General features: G+C 40.9%; 1 protein-coding gene and 1 pseudogene across 2 annotated transcripts in view; one reads left to right on the top strand and one right to left on the bottom strand.

The window, feature by feature from the left end:
* The window catches only part of FAM222B (family with sequence similarity 222 member B), a 75929-nt gene that overhangs the window by 22136 nt on the left and 32279 nt on the right, over positions 1-21514 (bottom strand). The window lies entirely within an intron of this gene.
* On the top strand, positions 11497-12038 carry LOC109251834 (small nuclear ribonucleoprotein G-like; annotated as a pseudogene).

Raw genomic sequence — 21514 nt, 5'->3', positions numbered from 1 at the left:
GGCTCCATTCTGGGTATGTAACTACAAGGTGTTATTCTGAAACAAGTCTAGGTGAGAGCGTTTGAATCCACGTTTGCCTATGTTTCCTAACCCTGGTACAGAGGTGTCTTTCTTTTCTGGGTCTAAGTGCCTCATCAAAGCTCACTACTGGGTTTAGAAATTTCAAGACACATTTATATCAATATTTTCGCTATGTGGGGCACCTGGTGGCTCAGTCAGTTAAGCATCTGACTCCTGATTTTGGCTCAGGTCATGAACTCATGGTTTCTGAGTTCAAGCCCCGAATCGAGCTCTCTGCTCCCATTGTGGAACCTGCTTGGGATTCTCTCTCTCCTCGTTCTCTGCCCCTCCCCCTACTGTCTCTAAAAATAAATAAATAAACATTAAAAAAATTTTTGCTATGTAATAACATTGATTTACAATACTTAAGAGGGTAGTTTATCAAAACTGCAAAGAATAGCTTAAATGAAATTTTGAACAGGTGTTGAAGAGTTATGAATAGAAGCAGTGAAAAAGACATGATCCACAGCAACATATGAATCCATGTAAGGGGAGTGAAGACATGGCTCCCACCAAAATTGTGTGGAGAAACATAAGCAACTACAAATATAAAGACAGTGCGCCTAGGTGGCTCAGTCGCTTGAGCGTCAGACTTCGGCTCGGGTCATGATCTCACAGTTCGTGAGTTTGAGCCCTGTCTCCAGCTGTGCACTGATAGCTCAGAGCCTGAAGCCTGCTTTGGATCCTTGGTCTTCTCCTCTCTCTCTGCCCCTCCCTCGCTGGTGCTTGGTCTCTCTCTCTCTCAAAAACAAACATTAAAAAAAATTTTTAAGAAACAGTACAACTATCTAATAATTCAAGAAATGTAAATTAAATGGAATGAGATTTTATTTTTTGCTTATAAAATGGCAAAATGTTTGGAAAAAAACCTAAAACTCACAGAGTCAAGGATATAGCGATGAGTCACTAAAATGACATGTTTAAACTGATAGATACATTCTTTCTGGAAATTAGCATAAACAGTTTTTAATTTTCTAATTTTTTTTTAATTTTGAGAGCGAGCGAGCAAGAGCGAGCACACAAATAGGGGAGGGGAAGGGAGAAGGTGAGAGAGACAGAATCCAAAGCAGGATCTCACTATAGTGAGAGACAGAATCCAAAGCCCCAATGTGGGGCTCAAATTCATGAACCTCCAGATCATGACCTGAGCTGAAATTAAGACTTTGATGCTTAACCACTGAGACATCCAGGTGCCTCAGCACAGTTTCTTTTTTTTTTTTTTTAAATTTTTAACGTTTATTTATTTTTGAGACAGAGAGACAGAGCATGAACAGGGGAGGGGCAGAGAGAGAGGGAGACACAGAATCTGAAATGGGCTCCAGGCTCTGAGCTGTCAGCACAGAGCCTGACGCGGGGCTCGAACTCACTAACCGTGAGATCATGACCTGAGCCGAAGTCAGACGCTTAACCGACTGAGCCACCCAGCGCCCCATAGCACAGTTTCTTAAATATTCATATTCCTTTTTTTTTTTTAATTTTTTTTTTAACATTTATTTATTTTTGAGACAGATAGAGACAGAGCATGAGCAGGGGAGGGTCAGAGAGGGAGACTCAGAATCCGAAACAGGCTCCAGGCTCTGAGCTGTCAGCCCAGAGCCCGATACGGGGCTCGAACTCACGGACCGCGAGATCATGACCTGAGCCGAGGTTGGACGCCCAACCGACTGAGCCACCCAGGCGCCCCAAAATATTCATATTCTTTGATACAGTAACCATACTTCTAAAATCTAACTTAAGGAACTGGGGCATTTGGCTCAGTCAGTAAAGCATGTGACTCAATATCGGGGTCTTGAGTTCATGCCCCTATGTTGGGCATGGAGCCTGCTTAAAAACAAAAACGAGACAAAAATAAAAATAAAAGCTAACCTAAGGAACAGTCAGAGATGCAAACAAAAATTTACATACGATTCTCTTCACTCTAGTGTTCCAGTAAAAACTGGAAACAAATCTAAATGTCTAAAAGTAGGAGTGCCCGGTGGCTCAGTTGGTTAGGCTTCTGACTCTTGATTCAGCTCAGGTTATGATCTCATGGTTTGTGGGATTGAGCCCTGCATCGGGCTCTGTGCCCGTAGTGCGGATTCTCTGTCCCTCTCTCTCTGCATCTCCCACACTCGCTCTGTTTGTCAAATAAACTTTGAAAAAAAAATTTAAAATGTCTAAAAGGAAATAGCTACATAAATTATGGGATATTCATCTAATGAAGTTAGCATGAGCTTCCCAATTTAAAGAAAAATTTCTTTAATGTTTATTCATTTCTGAGAGAAAGAGAGAGCGTGCACACGTGTACTCAAACGAGTGGGGGAGAGGCAAGGAGAAAGGGAGACACAGAATGTAAAGCAGACTCAGGCTCTGAGCTGTCAGCACAGAGCCCTACATGGGGCTCGAACTCATGAAGCATGAGATCATGACCTGAGCTGAAGTCGGACACTTAACCAACTGAGTCACCCAGGGGCCCCATAGCCTCCCAATTAAAAAAAAAAAAAAAAAAGGTTTATTTATTTTTGAGAAAGAGAGAGCACTTGCAGGGGAGGGGCAGAGAGAGAGAGGGCGACACAGAATCCAAAGCAGGCTCCAGGCTCTAAGCTGGCAGCACACAGCCTGAGGCAGAGCTCCAACTCACAAACTGTGAGATCATAACCTGAGCTGAAGTCGGACACTTAACCGACTGAACCTCAGAAGCCCCCCAATTTTTAAAAAATGTTTATTTTTATATTTATTTTTCAGAGAGAGAGAGCAGGGGAGGGGCAGAGAAGCAGTGGGGGGGGGGCAGAGAATCCGAAGTGGGCTCCATGCTGACAGCAGAGAGCCCAATGCAGGGATTGAACCCGCAAACCATGAGATCATGACCTGAGCCGTAGTCGGATGCTTAACCCACTGAGCCACCCAGTCATCCCTGTGACCAGTCTTTTTTTTTTAAAAAAAATGAATTAGGGGCACCTGGGTGGCTCAGTCGGTTAAGCATCCGACTACAGCTCAGGTCATGATCTCACGGTTTGTAGGTTCAAGCCCTGCATCGGGCTCTGTGCTGACAGCTCAGAGCCTGGAGCCTGCTTCACATTCTGTGTGTCTCCCCACCCCTCCCACCTTGTGCACACTCTCTCTCTCAAAAATAAACATTAACAAAAAAAATTTTTTTTTAATTAAAAAATTCACAGTCAAAAATGCTTATTGTTTCATGATTCTCGTTTCAATTATCTCAATTATATGTGTGTATTTATTGGGAGTGCAATCCCTATTGTGAACACAGACAAAAATGTTTGAAAAACATGGCACTATGCCATAGCTGCCTCTCATGTCAGTATTTACTGACCACCTATCATATCCCTCTTCTTACACTATTATATACAACAAAAACATATAATTCTAAGCCACGGTTTTGCTTAAGTGTGAATGTAATTATTGACTTTCCTATGGATTTGGGGAATTGCCCAGATCAGCACTTCACTAGAACTCTAGTATACGTTGGCTAGCCTAACACTTAGCAATCATTTCTTAGTGAAAAATCCTTTCAAGGTGAACTATAAAGCCAGCAACTATAACCAAGGTAAGAATGAGCTGGGCATAAAGGCAAGAAAGACTTTATGTTCAACTTGTCAGATTTTTTTTTTTTTCAGGGAAAAGTTGTATGAATTTACACTGAGGAAACTATATCCAAGAGTAATACAAGTAACGATTAAATAACGTTCTCTCTCATTCTCAAACAATCCTGGCACAGAAAACTCTGTCCCTCCCATCCTAATGCTGTTCCCTCAATGTTAGAAGTACACTCGAACTCTGAACCTACTTCAACTCATACCTTTTCAAAGTCAGCTTCCATTTGGACACTGCCATGACAGCATTTGGAAGCTGGGCATCATAGACTCCACCCAGGTCTCTGACAGGAAATACCCCTCTGCTTTCTCAGGTGTTTTAAATTTGGGCGGGGGTGGGGGGTGGGAAGCTGGACTCCTACCTTTCAATGCCACGCATCTACTATATCCACTATATATTCATTTCGTCTGCTACTTTCTCAGAACTTGTTCTCTGTACACAATACCTTGAGTTTATGTGCCTTACATATCTAGTGAAGTTTCAGAAAGGCTAACAGATTCAGTGCCGACAGGGAACAAAGTTTTACTTATAGTTAACATATTGCCATCCAGGGTTAGTTTGACAGTAGGCAGATTTTAAGGTAAGAGGAGAAACGAAGCATAATTGCTATCTTAATACATTCTGTTCATTTAGGCCCTCCCTTCTTCTCTGCTAGTGGGAGTAGAGGACAGGAGTAGAGGACCATGAGGAATCCTGATGTGTAACAATTTTGGGTGAGGGCTTCTGTAGCCTTAGTAAAAATCGAAAGATCTTACCTTGCTGTTTCATTGAGATTCACTATAACTTGAAGCTTTCTGGCTCACACTCCACATACCCAAGGAATTACCAGGTTTCTGAAGCTAAAGGGTCTATGAAAGTAGTAGAGACTGCTAAGTCTCGAAAGCACCCAGGAACTGAAAGCCTACTGAACAGGAGCACCTCCTCCTTCTACATCCTACAAACCACTGCAACTAGCTAATGATGTGGCATACTGGTTCAATCCACAGGAAGATGAGAGAATAGAGACAGGGAGCCTGGGTGGCTCAGTCGGTTATGTGTCTGAGTTGTTCGAGCCCCACATTGGGCTCTGTGCTGCCTGCTTCAGATTCTGTGTCTCCCTCTCTCTCTGCCCCTCCCTGGCTTGCGCTGGCTCTCTCTCTCTCTCTCTCTCTCTCAAATAAATGAGCATTAAAAAAAAATAAAAGAGAGAGAACAGAGAGTCCCTGCTGGAAGAGTATTTTACAGCTAAACGCCCACTGAAATAAAATTCTGAACTTAGGTTTAAGAGGCTTCCTTATTCCAGGAACTGCCTTGTAAAACAAAATAAAAACAAAGTAGTCCTTTAAACATCTCAAAGATTCAAAGTACACAACTCATACACTGATCAGCAGAATTCTTTTGCTCCTTTCTGTAGCTGTGAAAAATTCCATAATCACTCAGCACTGTTTTTGTTTGTTTGTTTTTTTAATCAGTGTGTGGCTGGTTCTAACTGGTCAAATATGTCTTATACCATATTAAGCCCCACCCAAACAAAGCAATTTAACTCAAGATTACTTTAGCATTGAATAAATCAGGGAAAAAATTGTAGATGTTTTATCCTACAGATGTCCAAATGATGTGCTTTCCTTTATCTCAAAGATACCTCAAAGAAATATGACTAACACTACCCAAATTAACATCTATGACAGGAGCAGAAAACAAAAGCACCCAACTCTTCTATTCCTGGTACACTGCTTCCTTCACTCAGTGTACCCATTCACTCTCCTAATTTCTCCTCTGTAAATTCTCTCCATGGCCTCCCTCACCAACTGAATGTCCTCACCAACCTTCACCCTTTTCCCTCTGTTAAATCACTTTAACTAGATTGGAAATAGAAGGTACCCAAACAGAGTAAGGATGGCAGCCATAAAGTGGTGGGGGGCCCACTATGGTGTGAGAGCATCCCCAGAGGGATGCAGTGACTACTCCACCATCTAACAGCAATGAGCCCCAATACGGTCAAATCAGATCCTGATTTCTAGATACCTGATTTCCAAATCTCTCTACTAACAGGAACAGAGGCTCTTTGGAGAAATGGCTGAGGCACAGAAATGACTCTGGAAGATCTCATTGTGCAGGAAAGGAAGGAAGTGCTCAAAGACTAACGGTGACATGTCGAAGAACACAGAAGCTTTAGGATATTCAACTGGTGAGGGAAACCTCTGAAAGAGAAGTTTACACAGTAGAAACCAAAAAGAACAACGAATAGGTACATGAGTGAAGGAAGCATGTCCTAGCAATAGAAGAATTATGAACTCTTGTTTTCTACCACTGTTTATAAGATGTTAGTTTGGGGAGTATCAGCCAATCTTTTGAAATAAAAGGACAGTGGGGCACCTGGGTGGCTCAGTTAAGTGTCTGACTTCGACCCAGGTCATGATCCCGAGCTTCGTGGGTTTGAGTCCCACGTCGGGCTCTGTGCTGACAGGCTCAGGAGCCTGTTTTGGATTCTGTGTCTCCTTCTCTTTCTGCCCCTCCCCCACTCTGTTTCTCTATCTCCCAAAAATAAACATTAAAAAAAATTATTTATGAAATAAAAGGACAGCAAATCATTTGATAATCTTTAGGATTAAACATATAATTTTTTCCTGATATACTGACAAATTCTGGGATAATTTGAACATCAAACAAATAATGATAAAAGATTATATTCTATTGAATAAAACAGAAAATCCATAATGTATCAAGAAGTTGAATAACTATTCTTTTTTTCTTTTCAAAAGTTTTTAATATTTATTTATTGTTGAGAGAGAGACAGAGCATGAACGGGGGAGGGTCAGAGAGAGAGGGAGACACAGAATCCGAAGCAGGCTCCCCTGATGCAGGGCTCGAACTCACAGAGCATGAGATCATGACCTGAGCCAAAGTCAGAAGCTCAACCGACTGAGCCACCCAGGTGGCCCCTGAATAACTATTCTTATAACCTGAAAACTAATGTAACATTGTACATCAACTATACTCAAATTACCCTTGGTGGCTCAGTTGGTTGAGTGGCAGACTTTGGCTCAGGTCATGATTTCACCATTTGTGAGTTCAAGTCCCATATTGGGCTCTGTGCTGACAGCTAAGACAGAGCCTGGAGCCTGCTTCGGATTCTGTGTCTCCCTCTCTCTCTGCCCCTCCCCCGCTCATGATCTCTCTCTCTCTCTCTGTCTCTGTCTCCCTCTCTCAAAAATAAATAAAAAGATTTTTTAAAAAGTTAAAAAAAAAAGAAAAGCATGAGTCCATACTAATGTAAATATATAAAGTAATAAATTGAAAGGGGGGAGAGAAACAGGATACTTGCAGAGTTTCAAAGTATCTCCTTCCAAAATACTTACTAATTGCAAAGGGAAAAAGAGTAACTTTACACTAGAAATGCCTAGCAGGCACCACCTTAATCAAGTGATTGAACATTACCAGTAATAGGACACATAAAAATTCTGCACTTCTTGAAATTATGCAATTAAATTATGCATTACTCGTAATATTCCTGCTGAAGATATATAACCTAAATTAAACATGAAGAAACACCAGGCAACCCTAAATTTAGGGACTTTCTACAAATTAACTGTCAGAAGTATTAAAGTCATGAAAGTCAAAGGCCTGAAGAACTGTTCCAGACTGAAGGAGACCAAGAATATACAACAAATAAATGCAATGTGTGGGGCACTTGGCTGGCCTCAGTTAGTAGAGCAGGTGACTCTTGATTTCAGGGTTACGAATTCGAGCTCCAAGTTGGGAGCAGAGTTTACTTAAAAAGAAAAAAAAAAAGTAAAATAAATTAAAAAATGCAATGTGTGGGGCGCCTAGGTGGCTCAGTTGATTGAGCGTCTGACCTTGGCTCAGGTCATGACCTCATGATTTGTGAGCTCAAGTCCCACATGGGGCTCACTGATGTCAGCACAGAGCCTGCTTCAGATCCTCTGTCCCCCTCTCTCTCTGCTCCTCCCCCATTCGTGCTCTCTCTCAAAAATAAACATTAAAAAAAAATGCAACATGTGATTCTGAACTGGGTCCTTACTGAAATGAAACACATTACTCATACAAACAACAACATCTGGGGTGGCTTGATGGCTCAGTTAGTGAAGCAACCAACTCTTTTTTTTTTTTGATGTTTTATTTATTTTTGAGAGAGACTGAGCATGAGTGGGGGAGGGGCAGAGAGCAAGAGACAGAATCTGAAGCAGTCTCCAGACCCTGAGCTGTCAGTACAGAGCCCGACATGGGGCTTGAACTCATGAGCTGTGAGATCATGACCTGAGCTGAAGTTGGATGCTCAACCGACTGAGCTACCCAGATGCCCCCAATCAACTCTTGAGTCATGACCTCGCAGTTGGTGGATTCCAGCCTTTGGTCTGGTTCTACATGGACCGTGTGGAGCCTGCTTGGGATATTCTTTCTTTCTCTTTCTCTTTCTCTTTCTCTTTCTCTCTCTCTCTCTCTCTCTCTCATATTCTATCTCTTTCTCTGTCTCTCTCTCTCTCTCTCTCTCATATTCTTTCTTTCTCTTTCTCTGTCTTTCTCTTTCTCTCTCTTATTCTTTCTTTCTCTTTCTCTTTCTCTCTCTCTCCTCCCCCCCTCCCTGTCTCTCTGCCCCTCCCCTGTTCATGCACACATCACCACAAACTCTCTCTCTCTCTCTCTCGCTCAAAAACAAACTTTAAAACAACAAAACGGGGCGCCTGGGTGGCTCAGTCAGTTAAGCGGCCGACTTCAGCTCAGGTCATGATCTCGCGGTCCGTGAGTTCGAGCCCCGTGTCGAGCTCTGTGCTGACAGCTCAGAGCCTGGAGCCTGTTTCAGATTCTGTGTCTCCCTCTCTCTGACCCTCCCCCGTTCATGCTGTCTCTCTCTGAATCAAAAATAAATAAACGTTAAAAAACAAAACAAACAAAAAAACAACAACAACAAATAGCAACATCTGAGAGGGGTCTGAGAATGACAATAATGTATCAATGTTAGTGATTTTGATGGTTTTATTGTGGTAATGCTGGATGGAGAGTGTCCTTGTTTGTTGTTGAGATAAAGACTAAAGTATTCTGATATGATGAAGCAATCAGGTCAAATGATCCAAGGAAGAAAAATATTCTTTGTACTATCAACTTTTCTGTAAATCTAAGATTGTTTCTACACATTTTATTTAAAAAACAAAACAAAAAATATGGGGTGCCTGGGTGGCTCAGGCAGTTAAGCGTCCAAATCTTGATCTCAGTTCAGGTCACGATCTCAGGGTTGTGAGTTCAGTCCCTGCGTTTGGCTCCATGCAAGGCACAGAGGAGCTTAAAAGAAAACAAAACAAAACAAAACAAAACAAAACAAAACAAAACAAAACAAAACAAAACAAAACAAAAACCAGGGGCGCCTGGGGGGCTCAGTCGGTTGGTTAAGCGTGCGACTTTGGCTCAAGTCATGATTGGTTCACGGGTTCAAGCCCCGCATTAGGTTCTGTGCTGACAGCTCAGAGCCTGGAGCCTGTCTCACATCCTGTGTCTCCCTTGTTCTCTGCCCCACCCCCATTCACGCTCTATCTCTTCTCTCTCAAAAATAAATAAAACATTAAAAAAAAAAAATTGTAAGAAAAAAATCAACAAAACAGGGGTGCCTAGGTGGGTGGCTTAGTTAAGTGTCCAACTCTTGATTTTGGCTCAGGTCATGTGTGGAGCGTGATGCAGGGCTTGATCTCTCCCTTTCTCTCTGCCCCTCTCTTGCTTGTTCTCTCTCTCTCAAAACAAATGAAGTTTACAATAAAATAAAATAAACAAAAAAGATAGTGTTGAAGTCTAGAAAGGGTGTGGGGGCTGGAGATCATAAAGAAGAGTTGGGAGAAAGTGGTCTCTTGGTAACTATTATCATTTCATCTTAACGCAGGTAACTTAGCTCTACACTGGTGAGTGCTGACATTTGGGGTTCTTGCCATCTGGAATAGGTTTCCTGTATCTTTCTGCCTCATCAACTTCCAATTTCTTTTCAACACTTACCTGAATAACATTTTCTCCAGTGCCTATATTTCAAATTATCCCCCAACCTCCACTCTGTTCTGGCAATGCTTCCACTGTGTGGCATTCAATGCAACCCTCTTAACCTAAAGATGGAGAATTTCAGGGGCGCCTGGGTGGCTCAGTCAATTAAGCATCCGACTTCAGCTCAGGTCGTGATCTCGAAGTTTGTGGGTTTGAGCCCTGCCTCAGGCTCTGTGTCAAAAGCTCAGAGCCTGGATCCTGCTTCTGAGTCTCCCTCTCTCTCTGCCCCTCCCCAGCCCCTCATGCTCTCAGTCTCCCAAAAATAAATAAAATGTAAAAAACAAACAAAAAAGGAGAATTTCACTTCTGGAAAGGTTCCAAAAGAAATGTCTCCTGAACAAGGTGCTATTAATAACCCTCCGTTTTCAGGCCTGACATTCACTAACATTTCCATCAAGTTCATGTTTCAGTAAGAGTTTTGCAAGCAAGCCCTTTCTTTCTAAGCACACATCCTGAACCTCATCAATACTGCCTGCAAACCTCTATGCTCTAAGGGAAATCCTTGTTATACCTTCCAGAGTATAACAGAGTTATGACATTCCTTCCTCCAACCATACAAAAAGTTTCAAATGACATCATAAACTTTATCTCCAGACTTCCTGAAAACTACCCACTACAACCAGCTTCTCCACTTTCACACCAACAGCAGCTGGCAGGCAGTCTTGGGTTATTCTACAGCAAAGGTTTTCGGTAACAATCAATGAAGAGCTTTGAAGTAGTGCAAGGATGATGTTTATCACTCACCCTTTCCTCTTCTTTCCTTTTTAGTGTGATCAGGGAAGCTTTGGAGGAGAAACAACTGTATTACAGACAGCTCTTCTCCAAGGAGCCATGAACTTTCTTCCCTTATTTCACACAAACACTAAGAAAAACAGATTCTTAAAATGCATTGCCACACTCCTTGGCCACTTATTCTCAACAAAGCTTTTATGCAGCCACATCCATAAAGTATCTAAGGAGACTGACGAGCCCTTGCGAAGAGAGCCTAGTAACAAAGACACTAAGGTGAGCAAGGACATCTGAAATGAAAAAAAACAGTAAGTTACCTGAAGATCTAGGAATAGCCCCAGCTTGGAACTGACTTTAGTCTTTCGCATGTCAAGAAGATCAGCTTTTACTTATAAGACCATTTACTTTCAGGGTTACCATCAAACAACATTGAAGGGAAAGTCTGAAGGAAAATAGCAAAGGGAGTTTGTCATCTTCAGAGAAAGACAAACTATTCCTTTTATCCCTTTTTTTACCTAGCAAGGATGTTTCCAAAGATATTATGTATGGAACTTCCTATTAAAATAACAACTACAGGGGTGCCTGGGTGGCTCAGTCGGTTGAGCGTCCGACTTCGGCTCGGGTCATGATCTCGCGGTCCATGAGTTCGAGCCCCGCGTCAGGCTCTGTGCTGACAGCTCGGAGCCTGGAGCCTGTTTCGGATTCTGTGTCTCCCTCTCTCTGACCCTCCCCCGTTCATGCTCTGTCTCTCTCTGTCTCAAAAATAAATAAACGTGGGGCGCCTGGGTGGCGCAGTCGGTTAAGCGTCCGACTTCAGCCAGGTCACGATCTCGCGGTCCGTGAGTTCGAGCCCCGCGTCAGGCTCTGGGCTGATGGCTCGGAGCCTGGAGCCTGTTTCCGATTCTGTGTCTCCCTCTCTCTCTGCCCCTCCCCCGTTCATGCTCTGTCTCTCTCTGTCCCAAAAATAAATAAAAAACGTTGAAAAAAAAAAATAAAATAAACGTTAAAAAAATTTTTTTTAAAATAAATAAAAATAAAATAACTACAATAAAAAAAAATATTTTAGAGAGGCATCTTTGAGCTCTCCAGGTAGACACCATGAGCAAAGCTCACCCTTCCAAGTTAAAAAATTTATGGACAAGAAATTATCATCAAAATTAAATGGTGGCAGACATGTCCAAGGAATATTGTAAGAGTTCAATCGTTTTATGAATCTTGTGATGAATGAATGTGTGGAGATGGCAAATAATGAGCAACAGAATAATATTGGAAGGTGGTAATATGAGGAAATAGTACCATCATGTTAGAAGCCTTGGAACGAGTATAAACAATGGGAGTGTTCACCGGAAGAAACCAACTGCTTCTACATGTCCCCTCTCCATAGCACCTGCTTTACTATAATATAAAAATAAGATCATGTGCATTTTCACACTGAACTATTTTGTTGAATAAACCTTTGTAATAGCCCAAATTTTTTTTTAAAAACATACTAAAATTCCTATAGCACTAACGAAACGTATCCTCAGTGTCCCACTGATTTTAAAAGTGCCCCAAACAAAAGTTTACTTCTGCATTTCGAAGAGAATTTCATAGGCAAGCAGAAGACTAAACTTCACCTTGCCAATTACTATAATCTTACAATAAGCACAAATTGCTGTGAATGACATTTAGTTCCATCTCACTCTATTCTCTTATGATAAGGAGCAATGAACTCAAGGGTCTGATCTCAGAATATAAAAAGCCATTAAGGCTGCTCCTGATAGCTTCTTTTAAAATATGATCCTACACAGCTCTTCAAAAGGAGGACAATATGTTTTAATTGTGAGATGAATTTTTACAATGCTTTGATCTCCTGTCTAAAAGAGGTCTGTAAAAAGAAATAACTACAGTGGAGGAAGGGAGTAAAATGTGTCATTCTGGTTATTAAAATCCATCAAGTTCATACTTCAGCCTTGGGATAACTGCAGCCAAAAAACTGACTTGCAAGTAATTATCACCACTATCTGCAATAAAAGTTAATTGGACATAATTGAACTAACGCCCTAATCGGAGGGAAGCTGCAACTGGCAAACAGCCCACTCCTCTTGCTTCTTCAATCTGCAAATGAAACTGCTAATGATAATTTGTGGACAAACAAGAAATTGCTCTCATGGTTTCCCCAGTGCAAATCACTCAGCAATTCCAGCTAATGCCCAGCATGTTGAGCCAGGAGAAAAATCATTAACCAGTGCTTCCTTTGATAAAGATGAATTTTAACAATAACCAAGTCCATTAAGGCTGAGGGTTGCTGAGAATTGTTAAATTTCCCCTAAACACCCTAAGTAAGGCACTGTGGCCTGATCTCTATACACTGTATTATGCACTAGATGTGCCCTGTGCCACTACCATGTAGTACTAAGAAGAGACATTATACAAGGCCAGAAGCTACTATTACACTAATAATTTATCTTCTTCTAAGAGAATCCTGGGTAATCTCATTTTTTATACAGGCAAATGGCATTGTTGATCTGCTTCAACAGCAAAGATTAAATTACTTCTGAATGGATTTTGGAGTTGATAGATCCCTGCTGCCTGACTCATCTGCCTTCAATTCTGGATACGAGCTGCATCCTTTCCCCTGGAGTTTAGTACCACTCTCTGCTTTTCAACTGTGTCTACAGCCTAAGGGACTAACACTCCCCTAAGGTTATTGTGGAATCTTAGGAAGCCATTGTTTTACAGAATGGGAAAATTGTAGTCTTTATATCAACAGTGACTTATAACGTGGGATGACACTGCTAAGGTGACAGAAAGGAAAAGAGAGGCGCCTAGGTGGCTCAGTCAGTTAAGCGTCTGACCCTTGATATCAGCTCAGGTCATGATCTCGTGGTTTGTGAGATTGAGCCCCATGTGGGCTCTGTGCTGACAGCTTGGAATTCTTTCTCTCCCTCCCTCACTCTCTCTCTCTCTCTCTCTGCCCCTCCCCCCATCAAAAAAAAAAAACTTAAAAAAAAAGTAAAAGAGAAAAGCAGGTGCACAATGCTCACTTCTGCTTACTTTTTCTCTGCCTCTTTTTTTTATTTTTAAGTAATCTCTACACCCAACATGAACTTCAACTCACAGCCCTGAGATGAAGAGTTGCATACTCTACCAACTGAGCCAGCCAGGTGCCACCTCTCTGCTTATTTTTCTTATTTTATTTGGGCTCTATTCTGGCAAGGAGGTGGCTAGAAATTAATGCGTTCAGAATCTTTCCCAAAGCAGTAGCTGGACAACCAGCTCATTTGGTACATTTTTTGTTAAAAGTTATGGGGGGGGGGAAGGGGGTTGAAAAAAAAAGTTATTTTAGGATGTTTCAGTTCACTCCTGCAGTCATTAAAATACACTTTCTGATGGAAATAGAGGAAAGCCTAGAAATAGCTCAGCCAAGATGTAAAAAAACAGAGGATCTAGAAACTGTAATATGGCTAAGTAAAGGGAAAAAGAGCTTAACCTGAAAAAGAGAACACTTAGTAGGAACATCCTTCATTCATTTGCTCTCTGAGCATCTGTGATGCACTAGGCACTGTGACAGTACTATTTTTTGGAAACAAAAATGAGAAATGTGATTAGTGTAGTGAATGTTTCACAGTATATATAAATATCAAATTATGTTGTATACCTTAAACTAATACAATGCTGTGTGTCAATTATATTTTGAAAAGAAAAAAAAAAAGTGGATAAAGTTGTTTGAAAACCAAAATAATGAAACAAATACTTCCAAGGAACAGTGAGAAAGAAGGGAGAACAATAACATGGGTCACTGAAAGCCGAGCAAGAATTTACCAGATTGAGAAGGGTAAGCCACTCTAGGCAGAGAAAACTAGCATAATGAAAGGCATGCACAACTATGCTAGAAAACTACCATAACTAGGGGCTCCTGGGTGACTCAGTAGGTTAAGCATCCAATTCTTGATCTCAGCTCAGGTCCTTATCTCAGGGTCATGAGTTCAAGCCCCACATTGGGCTTCATGCTGGGTGTGAAGCCTACTTATAAAGAAAAGTAGCCTAACTAAATGTATGTTTGGGAAACCACAAGTGGTATAGTATGAAGAGGTGGGTGCTGGATGTATGTGCCAAACCTGGAGACTGAGCCTGATGTGCCAAATTATGAAAAGCCTTACATTTCATACTAGAGGGACAAAACAACAGATTAAGAATAAACCTGGGTTGGAGTCCCATGTTTCAAGGAGAGTAACATGATCAGATGTCTGTTTTAAAAAAATTTTTTTTAATGTGTATTTTTTTTTTTTTTTTGAGAGAGAGAAACAGAGTGCGGGGGGGGGGGGGGGTGGACAGAGAGAGACGGAGACACAGAATCGGAAGCAGCTCCAGGCTCTGAGCTGTCAGCACAGAACCTGATGCGGGGCTTGACCCCACAGACCATGAGATCATGACCTGAGCTAAAATCAGATGCTCAACCAACTGAGCCACCCAGGTGCCCCTCAGATGTCTATTTTAAATAAATCTGCTGAAAATGTGAAAGACAAACAAGAAATGGCAGAAATCAGTTAAGTGGCTATAGTGATTTCAAGGCAAGAGATGATGATCTTAAGGGTGCCGTAAGAGAGCCGTCATACAAAGGAGGGAGTAGATTTCTCTTTCTTTCTTTCTTTCTTTCTTTCTTTCTTTCTTTCTTTCTTTCTTTCTTTCTTTCTTTTCTTTTCTTTTCTTTTCTTTTCTTTTCTTTCTTTCTTTCAGGTTTTTTTAATTTTAGGTAATCTCTACATCCAATGTGGGGTGCAAACTCACAAACCCAAGATCAAGAGTCACATGCTCCACCAACTCAGTCAGCCAGGTGCCCCTAGATTTATATCTGAGCTCAAACACAGGTTAATAAAGGCTGAAGACAGGCAATTTTAGACTAACATAAACAACAATTTGAGCTTATTCAATAGTGGGCATACTAATAGAAATGCTGAAGCAAAAGCAATGACTATTCCTTAAGAATGATGGAAAATAATTTATTTTCAGTAACTCAGAATTTGGAATAGATGACCATTAAACCAACTTCCAGATTCCAAGATTCTAAACCACTTACAAAGGTGATTATTTTATAAAGTCATTATGACTGCTTATTTTGTAGAAAGGTCTGTAATTTTCTAAGTGCTTTCACATGGATTCTCTCACTTGCTTTTCCCAAATACCCTATGAGATAGTTTGCACAGGGATCCTCAGTCCATTTTTCAGAGATAAAGTAGGAAAAGCTCATAAGTGCCTAGACTACAACCCCTAGCTCTGTGCTCTTTCCATTCTCATCACTGCCTCCAACAGTGTCACTGCTGAAAATCAATTCTGACAAACCATCCTTCTTTGGTCACTTGTTCCAAGGTCTATTTCAAAATCAGGAAATTCTGCATGTCTTATATTCATTGCCCAGAAGCTCCAGCCTATTCCTTTGTCCTCTTCTAGGTGAATAAGAGCTGGTCATCTATCTTATATAATGTTCCTTCATATTTGCATACTATAAAAAGTCTGTCACTTCCCTAATCCTGGCTAATTACCCCCAATTCCTTGAGGGTTTTTTTTTTTTCATATATTCTTTCCCTCCTTAAACTCGTCAAGTAATGTGATCCCCAATTTTGTACTAGCTCCAGGAAGACAATAAACTCTTCCCATAGACTCCAATTCTAATCCCCAGGTATCTATTAAAAGTGCCTCTCCAAGTACTTCATACCAATATTTACTGAGAGCCTACAATGTAGCAAGACACTGTTCTAGGAGTGAGGGACTCAGCAAAGAAAAAAACAGACAAAAACTCATGCTTCCATTTTTACATGGTATAGAGTGGGAGGGTCAGACAAATTTAATGAATAGGTTAGTTACTCTCAAAAGGTGATAAATGCTACGAAAAGGAAAATAAAGCAGAATAAGAAGATGAGGAGTATTGGATGAGATAGCCATTCTAAATAGCATAGAGTGGTCCTCACTGAGAAACTGTAGTTCTCTCCATGGTTTATCTGCTAGTTTCAGTGCAAGACAGCAATACAGCTTTTAATTACATAACAGAATTTTTTTAAGCAATTAAACTACAACCAATATAGTTTTCCCCTCTCTCATTTCAAATTTAACTCTTAGACACTTGCACTTTTTAAAAATGTTTTTACTTATTTTTGAGAGAGAGAGAGAGAGAGAGAGAGAGAGACAGAGCAAGCAGACAAGGGAAAGAGATAGAGGGGGACACAGAATCTGAAGCAGGCTCCAGGGTCCGAGCTGGCAGCACAGAGCCTGACACAGGGTTTGAACTTGTGAACCACGAGATCATGACCTGAGCTGAAGTTGGACGCTTAACCAACTGAGCCACCCAGGCACCCTGACACTTGCACTTTTAATAAAAAGCAATTCATCAACTTGTTTAGAAGAAAAAATCTTATTTCTGTGATGTAGAAATATTCTTCAAGCAATAATGCAACAAAATAATGTAAGTCTGCACAGACATGCACCAGTGCGTGCACACGCATGTGCGCGCGCATGCGCACACACACACACACACACACACACACACACACACACACCTCTGACTTTGATTAAGGACTAGCATTTCCCTGGTTGAGCAATATTCTTTCTTAAGTAGCTGTGGAAAGCTCAGAGATGAGCAGATGTGGACAGACAGGTGGATGGAGGGAGTTGGTGGAAACAATTTCAAAGAATTACAGAATTGGTGTGCAGGCTTAAGTGGCATCAGCCTCTCACTTCAAAGTGCACTTGGAACAATCTCCCGAAAATGTACTATGAATGATAAGAATGATACATTTCATTTGGGACATTTGTTTAGCTTAGAGAAGAGGCAAAAATTAAAATACAGCTTCCTGAAAAAGCAACTTGTTCCAACTTAATTTTGCCATGGACCATGGAAACAAAGGACTTTTTTTTTTCTTTTTAATTTTTTTTCAGTTTATTTATTTATTTTGGGGAGGGGTTAGAGAGAGAGGGGGAGAGAGAGAGAGAGAGAGAGAGAGAATTCCAAGCAGGCTCTGCACTATCAGCAAGAGCCCCGCATGGGGCTCGATATCATAAACTGTGAGACCATGACCCAAGTGGAAACCAAGAAGCGTGGTGCTTAACTGACTGAGCCACCCAGGTGCCCCCAAAGGAGTTTCCTTAAAAGGAAAGGTTCCTCTTGTCTCTCTGCGGAAATGTTCTAGCACACTATCACACTCCAATTGCACGATAACCTCACAGGGATTGAATGAAGCCTAAGTACTAAAATCCTTTGTAAAGCACTTTAGTGAATGCACAGTAACACTTAGCAGGACAGGTTAAAACCAAGATACGGGATTCTTCATTAATCGACTGGTCTTTCTGTTGAATGAAAAAGTTTCTGGGAGGATAAGATAAGCAAAAGGCAAACCAGAACCTTCACAGTTACAAAATTAATGTCTTCACAATAGTACAACCACTCCCAGCTGAACAGTTAGGTAATACATAAGGCCCATTCAGGAACCCAGGAAATGTGTCTTTTCCACTGATATACCTGGGATGAGCTGCCTTTAACTTCTCATAGTCTTGATACCTCTTAACTTTCAAAATAGATTAAGTTTTATCCTTTACATAGTAAGTGATAAGTGAAATGCCAATGGAAGGAATGCTTTAGCTTTTGGAAGGAAAGAAGAAATTTAAGTTATGACTAATAACGCTTATGCTTCTCCTCTGAAGCAACAGGGATGATGTCTAAATCTTCAATTCTGCAAGTGGCATAAAATCTTATTTTCATTCAGATCAGCAACTGATCCTCAAAACCACTTTGCTGAGTGCAAAGAATTAGCAACTGGTCATGGAAACCTTGCTTTTTAAATCTGCTGTAATATTCAGTTGATCGAGAGAGAAAGAGAGAGAGAGAACATTTTCCCACCAAATAGCACTTAAAGAAATCCTGAGCTTTAAAATTTATAATGTATAGTACTTCTTTAATCACAACCTAGTATCTGACTTCTAAATGGATTTCATTTTGGCCAACAGTTCTCATCATTAGAGTATATACACAGTGTTAAGAGGAGGGGTTTACTTTGATAACACTTCTTTGGCTTGTCCATCTGTGGCCTGACCACATATGATGAATGACTGGCAAATACCATGGGGCCAGAAGATGCCAAGAAAGAAAGCATGCTAGTATCAAAAGCTAGTTTATCTATGATCTACTTGGAAGATCTCAATTCTCCCTAGGACTCCGTGTAATTAGGTGACAAGGGCCAAAGTCTTAAAAAATAAACAGGGGGCTCCTGGATGGCTCCATTGATTAGGCATCTGACTTTGGCTCAGGTCATGATCTCACAGGTCATGAGTTCGAGCCCTGCATCAGGCTCTGCACTGCCAGCTCAGAGCCTGGAGGCTGCTTTGAATTCTGTGTTCCCCACGCTCTCTCTGCCCTTCCTCCCCCACACTCTCTCTCTTAAAAATAAATAAACATTAAAAAAAAAAACTAGGGGTGCCTGGGTGGCTCAGTTGGTTAAGCGTCCAATTTTGGCTCAGGTCATGATCTCACAGTTCCTAAGTTCGAGCCCCGCACTGGGCTCTGTGCTGACAGCTCAGAGTCTGGAGCCTGCTTTGGATTGTGTGCCTGCTTTGGATTGTGTGTCTCCCTCTCTCTACACTCCACCCTGGCTTGTGCTCTGTCTCTCTGTCTCTCAAAAATAAACCAATATTTAAAAAAATAAGAAAGAAAGAAAGAAAGAAAGAAAGAAAGAAAGAAAGAAAGAAACAAACAAAGTTTAATCCAAGCTTGTATCTTACTGGTCTCCTGAATGACCAGAGAAAGAAAACAAATCTCTAATACTCAGTTTGTTCCGCTAGAAAATCCCAGTTAAAAAGCAGAAGAAGTTACTAAAGCTATTGCTAGGAATATCTTTGGATTTTACCTGTCTGTACTTTGTCTGCTTGCCCTTCTGCATGAATAATCAAGAACTGACTGTGTTCTTTGGATCAGGAATGAATCCTTAACTACAGTTCTGCCCATGTATTGGTAAAGACGCCTCTGCCCTTTTCAGCTAGGCTGAGATGTAACAACTCAGCCGATGACTGAATTTGATCTAATCAGCTCAATGCTCCCTCCCTCAGATCCATCAGCACCAAATATAATAAAACTTCAGTTTGGCCTTTCCTTTACGGTTCTATCTTTTTTTCCTCTACCACCTCATCCTGAACCTTCCTCCTTCTCTTGATTGATAGTGGCATCTTGGACTTTGGATTCCCTTCATGACTAGAGAAATAAAAACAGTCTCTCACAGCAGAAACAGGAAAATTTCAAGTCATTTCAAATAAGGATCCTCAAAGGAGTTCTTAGAGAAAATAATTAAATATATTAGAAATACAGAGCACCTGGCTGGCTCAGTCAGTAGAGCATGTGATTCTTGATCTCAGGGTAGTAAATTCAAGCCCCACCTTGGGCACAGAGCTTACTTAAAAAAACAAATTAAAGTATTCAGAGACCTTCGCTCTGGGTCTAGCTTTACTACCAAATCACTAAGTTATTTAGACATTCTCAGGACATTATTTTTTCTACCTCAGAGAAATGCTGAGACCACTGAGAGACTGCTTATTTAATTCACTGAATGAAAACTAATCTAAAAAGTAAAAATATTTATGTTAATGCTGGAAATGATTCTTGGGCTGAAGAAACTCTGGTCTTAACCTTTTGTGAGTTGTTATATAATTGCACCCTACAACTCCACGTTTAATTTCAAAATATAATATGTACTAAAGGTACCAAAGAATTTCTTTAAAACCACGCACAGGCTTTCTCCATTTTCTTCTATCACCATATGTATTTACAGATAATGAAAACTCCCATTAAGTAAAATTCTAAGATCCAGCTAAATAAAAGGAGGACTGTCCAGTATTCACAGAATGCTAATATATAGAACAAAGTTGGGGGAAGGAGCAAAGACCTGGATTCTAAAAAGATGAGCAATTTGAGTGGTTTAAAAAAACAAAAACAAAAAGATGGGTTAAAAGTTTATATCTAAATAAAAGGCAACTGTTTTGAATAGCTCTAACAATCCCATAATAAGTGCAGTATCAAACATAGGGTAATTAATTCAGTGGACTTTTCCCCTTTCACTGACAGACTGAACAGCTCTGAGGATAATCTCCTTCACTCTCCCAGGGCTCAGTTGGAAGATTCATTATTTATGCCCTCAATTGTTTACTCTGTCCTATTTTCCATCCATCCAGGCCCAAGGGCAGTGTTATCACTGGCCTGTTTCCAAAATGAATGTATTATTAGTTCACTGCCTAACTAGTTACAAAACCAAAGATAATCAAACAAAATGGTATCCTACTACTGAAGAGCAACCCTACCCACCACTTGATCCAGGAGAGAAGTTAATGACAATGCTGACCCAATGTTACCAAAAGCTAATTCTCTTAGATGGATGAAGTGAGATCCATTTGTCATTCTAGCCTCCCCCCGCCCCCCCCTTTTTTTCTGGTGAGCCATGGAGCAACATATATGCAAATCTAACAGGATTCTTAAAGGGCAGTATCATTAGAAAGGCAGCTCTGGCCCTCACTGAGAGCAGACCTGTAAACTACTGTGGATTAAACTGATTGAGATGCATTTTGCCTAGCAACCATTCATTAGGAAGAGTTCAGTAACTCACCAACAATCGATTCCATGTCTTTATCTGAACAGATAACAGACTCTACCAAGTCCTCTACCCTCTGTATTCAGACTTACAGCAAACAACTTCCTCAAAAGATTCAGCTTCCAAGAGTCAACCCCTGGGGGAGGGGGTTGGGTTTAAAAACACACATAATATTGTCTCAGACACCTGACAAAGCTGAATAGCTTAAAAACTACCACCAGTCACATCTCCATATGAATGCATTCATTGTCTCTAAATACGTCTCTCACATAACAGCGTTCCCAGCTCTTTTTGCTTCTAATATTTTCTCATCTCAAGCAACCTTTTCCCAATTCCAAACCGTACAACACTCAAGCTGATTATTATGAGAATCAACGCCAAGGGTCCAATCTTTTCCTTTACCTTCTCAAGGGGATCATTTTATACTTCTGATGTGAATGGGGGATTGGGCTTGAATCTCCCTTTAGAGAGAACACAGGGCCCTTTTTCTTAACACATCCTAAGCTGTGACTCAC

The sequence above is a fragment of the Panthera pardus genome, unplaced genomic scaffold (genome assembly GCF_024362965.1).
Source record: "Panthera pardus isolate Hobbes unplaced genomic scaffold, ASM2436296v1 HiC_scaffold_3, whole genome shotgun sequence".
Classification (NCBI taxonomy): Eukaryota; Metazoa; Chordata; class Mammalia; order Carnivora; family Felidae; genus Panthera; species Panthera pardus.
This window is presented reverse-complemented; position numbering and strand designations above follow the sequence as displayed.